The sequence below is a fragment of the Onychostoma macrolepis genome, chromosome 01, assembly GCF_012432095.1.
Source record: "Onychostoma macrolepis isolate SWU-2019 chromosome 01, ASM1243209v1, whole genome shotgun sequence".
Lineage (NCBI taxonomy): Eukaryota > Metazoa > Chordata > Actinopteri > Cypriniformes > Cyprinidae > Onychostoma > Onychostoma macrolepis.
In genome coordinates this window covers 17145957-17154232 of record NC_081155.1, presented here as the reverse complement: position 1 = coordinate 17154232, position 8276 = coordinate 17145957, and the positions used below count along the sequence as shown (strand labels likewise).

The following is an 8276-nucleotide window of genomic DNA, read 5'->3' as shown; positions in this document are numbered from 1 at the left end:
GGCTCCTCAAACTGTCAGTCAAACCTCATTATTCCTCCCGCCTCTTTCGTCAATGAAGTGCGGCGCACATTTTGGAGCATCTCAGCTTGTTTGCTGTCTGAAGGTAAATAAAGAACTGTTGATTGAATAAGTACAGCGGTTTCTTTACTCAAAAAACACTGTTTATAAAGGCTAATGCTTTTTTTTTTTTTTTTGTTTTTTTTTTTTTTTGTTTTTGAGGAGCGGAGAAGAGTTTCTCTAGCATTTGTTGTCAAGTCACAGCTAAATATCTCGTAAGCGCTGAATCTTTCATATTATGATACTTTGGCCAAATAACAGAAAAAAACTGAACGGCCACATAATGACAGAAAACTGGGGAAAACGGGACACGAGTCAAAAAAAAAAAAAACCTTCGCTGGTCCAAAGCTTCGTATTTGAACTTGATTTTGGTGAAATGTTTATATTAATATCTAATGACACATGCAACGATGCAAATAAACATAGCCTATCTGTAGGCCTAAACATCTATGGTAACACTATACAATACGATTTCATTCAAATACATTTGTTACAGTATTTATTAATCTTTGTTAATGTTAATGAAAATACAGTCGTTCATTAGTAGTTCATGTTAGTTCACAGTGCATTAACAAATGTTAACAAACAACTTTTGATTTTAATAATGTATTAGTAAATGTTGAAATTAACATTAAGATAAATGCTGCAGAAGTATTGTTCATTCTTAGTTCATGTTAACTACACTAGTTAACTAATGTTAACTACTGAACCTTATTGTGAAGTGTTACCATTTATATAAATGTATCTGTATACAATAAAGCCACAATACCAACTACAAATAGGAGGTTTCTGGCCGACAGCAACAATTTATTTTGCCTATGTCACAATTTGAGGTCAGTCCGGCCCTGTATTTGTTACTGATTATGTTGCCAAATTGGTTTGGAACAGCTGTTGAATAAACAGTTAAACTGAACTATTATGCCTGTCTATCTGCTTGACTGACAGTTTTATTGATCACTGAGAGAGTATTGACTTGGTATGATGTTGGGTCAATATAATTTTTTTTAAATAGCTTGGATGTAGTAAACTACTTTTGCCATGTTGCCGTAGCTTAGCTTGCTACATTTCCCAGGGCTGTAGCTTTAGTGTAGTTAAGCTTCATTTAAAGAAGAGTAACTGTTAGCTTAGCTCACTACATTTTCCAAGTAGCTTGCCCAATACTGAGTATTTATTGTCACAAACAATATTACGTAGGCTAAACTAATATATTGTTTGTAACAGCACTTTTCTAATGACGAAACAGCCATCATTTCTACATAGAAGTTCCTTGATGAACCTGTTTATCTCTTTTTAGGATGACTTTGAGAACTTCTTTAATGGAAAGAATGCATGCCCTTCAGTTCAACCAGTTAAATCACCTCCAATTAGTCTGAAAGTCAGCAACGAGGATCATTCTCATTGGCTGTGTTGCTGCTGTTCATGCTTGCACATCATGCTCATGGGAACGACGGACGCATGAATGGGACGCAAGAGGTAGCTGATAAACATGACTGGTAAGGAAATATCGAGCTGTTTCCCAGATGTTATCAGAAGCATTTTTCACGTGTTTAAAGTCACGTGGCATAAAAGTATGGTGGCCGAGAAGTGCAAAACAATTCACAATTCTGAAAACAAAACAACAAATTACAAATGCAAATCTAAAATATAGCTGCAAGCAGCGACAGCGGGCCCAAGCCGTCAGTGCAAACGACACCCCAGTGGCATCAGGAGAACGGTGCACAGCGGGCACATGGATTTACAGTAACCCTCTGGCAGGTTGGTTTTTAGAGACACGGCAATGAATGGGTTAATCCAAACCATCAATTTAAGTGATACAGCAATGAATGGGTTAATCCAAACCATCAAGCCTGTGAAACACACACACACACACACACACACACACAGAACAATATATAAAAGTTTGGAAACACTTTACAATAAGGTTTAAGTTATTAACATTAACTATATGAATTAACATGAACAATAATTATATAGTATTTATTCATGTTAGCAGTGGTGGAGGTAACGAATTACAACTACTCACGTTACTGTAATTGAGTAGTTTTTTCGGGTACTTGTACTTTTTTGAGTATATTTTTAAAGCTGTACTTTTACTTGTACTTAAGTACAAATTAAGCAAAATAATCTACTTCATTACTTTTAAAATCATAGCTCGAGTACACCCACAATTTGAATTGATATTCAAACCTTTCACGAAACTTCAGTAGCCAATAAACATATCCGATCGTAAACGGACCAATAAAAGCCCTGATATCTGAACCGGGTCCCGGGAAAAGCCGCCGCTGCAGCAGGTGAAGATCTGATCGGACAGTGAGGGAGCACAGCGTGATTTATGGACTCAAAGTTTGGAGAAACAAACTACATGGTAGCGTTATCATAAATATCTATATTTTGATATCGATATTTAACTATCTGACACGGTTCCATTACTCATTCTCCACAGTATCTACCGTATATACACCGATACACATCCTCTCAGACAGCGAGTTTGACACGCATAAGCCTCCTGTCAGTTACTGAGTCTGAATGTCCGCGCGGGATTGCAGGTAGGGCCTATTCCGCACAGTTTTAATAATTTCCACGCAAATGTGGCGAGCGCTTTATTGAACAGTCATGTAGTCACAGAAAACTGGATGCGAGCTTTCAAATAGGCCTAATTTATACAAATGAACTGCTTGTCCTCTCACTCCGATGTTGTGCACAGACTGTGTGCAATCGCGATCTCTCCGTGCTTTTAAAGTAGAAATTATTTCTCTTTGCTCCTGGATTAAACTTTGTCGAAAGTTATCAACCATTCAGAATAGATCCACGCCTGACCGATGGAAATGCTACTGGAGATTTTATTGTCTGTACGTGAAATGTACCAGAAAGTCTTCCAACAATCAAAGATTGTTTAATTTTTTAATTTCTTTACAATGTAAGTTTATGCTAGAAATGTTTTGGAATGGGACATTTGTCTGATTTGTACATATAAATATCCTAGTCTGCCTAACTGCGTCACTACATTGTACAGACATTATAGTTCAAAGCCATCTGATGTTCCATTTATCTAGCCTAAATAAATAGGCCTAAAATACATGGCTCTTAAATCACTGCTTATAAAAATTAATGTTGTCATATTTCGAATACCTCAACTGAATTGAGGTCATTTGTTTTATAATTTTATTACTGACTGTCATTTTTTTTTGTAAATTCAATTCATTTTGAAATCAAATTTGAAATCAAGCGTCCTTGTGCTGTAAGCTTTTGCAACAAAGTTACGCTATTTTAAAGACACAAATACACAGAATGAGCAAATATTTAAGATTAAAATTTTTGTAATGGTAATTGATCAATATTTATATGCATGTACATGAAGGCCTATACTCACAACCGGCGCAACGTCATAGAATGTCTCTGAACAGGTTCACGCCCAATTTTAGGGGAAAACAAACCGCCATACAGCATCGGATCGAGGAAGTGAACTAACCTTACAGCATGCCAAAGAGTTGTTGTGTGGTTGGGTGCACCAATAATGTTTGTAAAAACCCAAATTTAGCCCAGGCTACCTGCCATCATCATCCATATCTTGCTGTTATGGAAATATCATGAATTACGGATGATGCTATCGAAAGCTAAGCCAGGCTAAGTTAGTTGTATGGCTGGACAGAAAAGTGCACTCAGTACTCTAAATATAAGGACATAATATATACATTTAAAGATGTTTACTTTCAAACGAAGTAAAATCATTCACTGGTTTACCTGGTAATTAGATTAGGTACGAGTAAATGTCCGGTAAGACACCTCTGGCCACTGGGTGGGGTTGTTACACCAATTTGACGCTGGGAGAATGAGTTTTTAAATTGACCAAATTAAGTTTGTGGATGCATCTTTCACGCTCTATGGCAGGCAGGGTGGACATAATTACTTGACATGATTAATCCTAGTGATTTCTTAAGTTATTCACGTCTGTCGGCTGTGTACGGACGTTGCTTTTTGCCGCTATTTTGTATTGAAGCCTATGGGAAGTCTAGTTTGTTTTCCCCCAAAAAGGGGCGGTAACGAAATTGACAGTTAAGTTCCCGGATGTGCCGGTAGTCCGTATATTAAAAGCTGTTTATCATATAAAGCGATTGTGTCTTCCTAGAAGACTTGGATTAAACCAGTTTCAAAGCTTGAAATAATGATTGCCTTGAAAAAATGGATGGACAATGTTTATTTTTAAATATTAAAATATCTATATGGCAGTATACAGTATGTTGTAGTTTTGCCAATGGTATTGAAAATGATTAGTTGTCATGAAATCAAAATTACCCTACTTACTTTTTAATGCACATTACTAGTCTTGTGGTGAACAATTAAACCGTGCAATACACTGGGAAAAAAATTGTCTGCAGTCATAATCTTTAATCAAAAACTGAAAAATTTGCTTCCGCTCTGGAATGGCGTTCTCGCTCTGATAACGTCAGTTTGAAGGCTTGGGGAGAATCCTCTTGTTAAGTCGTGACGTAAGGACTGCTGTTTCCGGGTCCATGCCTCTACTTATTTCACTTGAGAATACTATCTCAACAACCATTTATAAGCACTATTTAATTAATATTACATATTTAAGCTAAGCATTTAAAATTTGCTGTGCACACTACAGTCTCCGTGCTCACAGTGTCCCAGACACTAATATTTTAGTTGAATCTCTGTCTGGCCATCTGGGATTTCAGTATGGAAATAAAGGTTAGGGTTATAATTTTTCAGTATTACATGACATCGTGGGTGTATATTAGCACAGTTTGTTGTTTTCTTGGTGCGTCTGGCAGAGCGTTAGGACCCAGAATTGGTGAAGCGTGATGTCAGACGTAACAAACAGGTATTCTTAACCACTCCTATCCAACCGTGAATCTGCTATGAGCAAGAGGTGGAGTATTCAATATCCAATATTTAATTTCAGTCAATAAGATAAAAGTGGATTTTGTTCAAAGTAGCTATTATCCAAATAGATCTTTGATATGAATAAATTTTTTATTTTTTTTTCATGAAATATCACCAGCTAAAAAGTAACTAGTAACTAGTACTCAGAGTAGTTTTTGAGACGAGTACACAGTAAAATCTCCAGTGTTGAAATCCCAGTGTTAAGGACTTTTAGAGTAAAGAGTTAAAGTTGTGGTGTTGAATTTTAAAGGATTAACACTAGCTAGTGTAAACAGCACCCTCTGGCCGGTGTTAATATGGAGAATTACCCTTATTAACAATGTTGAGTGTTATTAGTGACATCCGGGACATTTTCTCGTGTGCGAGCCTAATCTGTCTGAAATATTTTTCACAGACGCCATTTTCTTTGCTCGCGATGCGGAGCATATTAGGACGGAAAACAGCGATATAAAGTGTTTAATCCTACTCACAAAGTGTGTTTTGTAATATCATATCGTTTTATAATTATTTCAATGTGTTGGGTGCGCCTAAAAACGTTTATCAATGGCATTTTGTATATTGCAACGTCATATTGTCAAATCAAACCACTGTAAACTACCCAAATCTAAATGACAATATAAGTCATTTGTTCTTGTGTCTCATGACCTATTTTTGTGATTTCATTAAGCATGAATTGATGTGAATGTTGATGTGTCCTTATATTGGATTTGAGTGCTGTTTTCATTGAATTAATTTGAAAATAACACTTTCAGTAAACTCAAACTCTCTATACTGAGTGAATTACATTGTTCATCATTCAAAGTGATTTTGTGCCCTCACAAGTCTTGGAGAATGGCACATGAGTTGCAATTAACTACTTTAGACACTTTATTATCTTATTATCTTTAAACATTAAATTGTGTTTTGTATTCAGCAAAAGTGAGTCGTATAGGTTTGGAATTACAATTTTAAGTAAACTAGTTCTTTAATATTGTTACAGATGGTTCATGCTGGCTTAACAGAAAAATCAAAAGAAGATGATGTGCTTGAAGAGTATGAAGCCACCAATACATGGGTAAGCCACAATTGCACATTTTAAGATTATTGATTGTCATGTTTATTTAAAAAAAAACATTAATAATAAAGAGTCTGATTTTTCTAAAAAAAATATATATAAACTGTAAGTTTTTGATATGCTTGGACTGTCATTTATTTATGTGCTGTCCCATTTATGTGCATTAATTTTGATAGGAGTCGTCCAACCTCAGTGCAGAGAGATCAATGTGCACTTGGAATTGTGACTTTGACTTTGTCTTTGTCTCTGACCCATTTTCTAGTAAGACTGACTTTCTTTTTACAATATACATTTACAGTGAATTAAATGCTTTTCCTTAAAGGGATAGTTCACCCAAAAATGAAAATTAAAGGGTTAGTTCAAACAAAAATTTAAATTAGCCCATGTTTTACTCACCCTCAAGTCATCCTAGATGACTTTCTTCTTTCAAAAGAATCCAATCTGAGTTTTATTATCCTGGCACTTCCGAGCTTTATAATAGCAGTGATTGGGTGTTGAAGTTTTGGCTCCAGTGAAATATGCTAGTCTCACGAGAACCAACGTTTGTTTACAGGAGGAAAGGAAGAAAATTTTCCTTACTTTAGCAAAGACAAACCACTCTCTTCTTGGCTTACATCGAAATCCTCCGACATTTCTCTTTACAAATCCTTGTTTTGTATTTCTAATTCGTGATTCGTTTGTTTTGCTCTCTGCTCTTCCGCTTTCGCCACTTCTCACCGGTGCATGCACTACACCAACGTCCTGCGTCATCCGCCCGGAAAGGCTTCCACGTACAACATTTAGCGCAAGCTAGAGAAAAGTGTTTATAATGTTTTAAATTTTGATATTTTTCTTACAAGAACACATTGATTCGCTACAGGAAGCCTTTATTCACCCCCCAGAGACGTGTGAGGCATGTTTTATTATGGATGGATGCACTTTATTGCACTTGTTTTGGACTGTTGAACAGAAACACCCACCCACTGCCATTATAAAGTTTGGATTAGCCAGGAAATTTTTTAATATCATTCCGATTGGATTCGTCTGAAAGAAGAAAGTCATATACACCTATAGGATGTCTTGCAGGTGAGTAAATCATGGGGTAATTAGAATTTTCGGGTGAACTAACCCTTTAAGTTATTATTTACTCACCCTTTTGTTTTTCTAATGGGGTATGCCCTTTTTTCTTTTTCGGACCTGCTTGTCCTTATAATGTCAGTATATACCAATAAATATCAAGCTTTTGAAAACGATGCAAAAGGATCAGAGTGGTCGCATGTATTTCTTCTGTAGATTATTCAAAATATAACCTTTTGTGTTCCTCAGAAGAGAGAACGTCATACAGGTTTGGAACCACGTGAGGATAAATAAATAATGACAGAATTTTCAGTTTTGGGTGAAGTTCTTGTATTGCAATTCATACTTGTCTTTGACATTTCACCTGATAATAGTTTTGATAAATGGATGTGGAATGATCCTGTTTTGGTTTTGTACTTATATTTATTTATTTTTCAATTTTACAGGGGCAGTTTTGTGATGCTGTAAATAGGAGTGGATATCTTGCTTGGCTGAAAACTGCAGAGAAACGCATCTCATCGTGCTGAAAAAAAGAATGAGAGTATTCTCTCCAAGGAAGTCCAAACACCAGCATAGACTTTGATTAGTGAGCATTAACATGCATTCAGCTTTTATGATAATGAATGGAATGCTGTTGTTTCACCTCCTAAATGTCAGCATTATAAACCTTATGACATCAATGGACCAAATAAGAATGTTTTTTGTGTCTTTGCACTGATTTGCTTCTACATTATGATGTTTAATTGTTGTAAGAACATGTTCTTTACATGCATTGAAAACATTGAGTGTGAAGACATTTTGGTGTAGGGAAAAAATATTTACAATGTTTCAATAAAATAAATAAATGTAAACGTGTATTGTTTTGTGGGTTTATTTTTTAATATTTTCACCTGAACACTGGTGCAGTGTTGACCAGTTAATCCATGAGTGTTAACTTTCAACACCAACTTTGGTGTTCTCATCATCCATTCTGGTTTTGATATTTTACATGTTAAGAGTTTGTTAGTTAACACTGTCAGAGTGTTAAAAATGTTAACTCTTTCAAAAGTGTTAATTTAACACTTTAGCAGTGATTCCCATATGTACACTGGGTAAGTGTTAATTTTAACTCTGAGGGAGTTAAATCCACTCTTTTAAATTTGCTGTGTACTTTGTACTTTTACTTACTGTTTTGGCACCAGTACTTTTACTTGTAATTGAGTATTAT

The 8276-nt window shown here is 35.6% G+C and overlaps 1 long non-coding RNA gene across 1 annotated transcript; it reads left to right on the top strand.

Moving 5' to 3' along the window:
• Positions 1 to 1091: 1091 nt before the first annotated feature.
• Positions 1092 to 7900, top strand: LOC131539480 (uncharacterized). The gene is made up of 4 exons (XR_009270880.1): positions 1092 to 2603; positions 5939 to 6013; positions 6190 to 6274; positions 7516 to 7900. It is a non-coding gene; the product is annotated as an uncharacterized LOC131539480 (long non-coding RNA).
• The last annotated feature ends 376 nt before the right edge of the window (positions 7901 to 8276 follow it).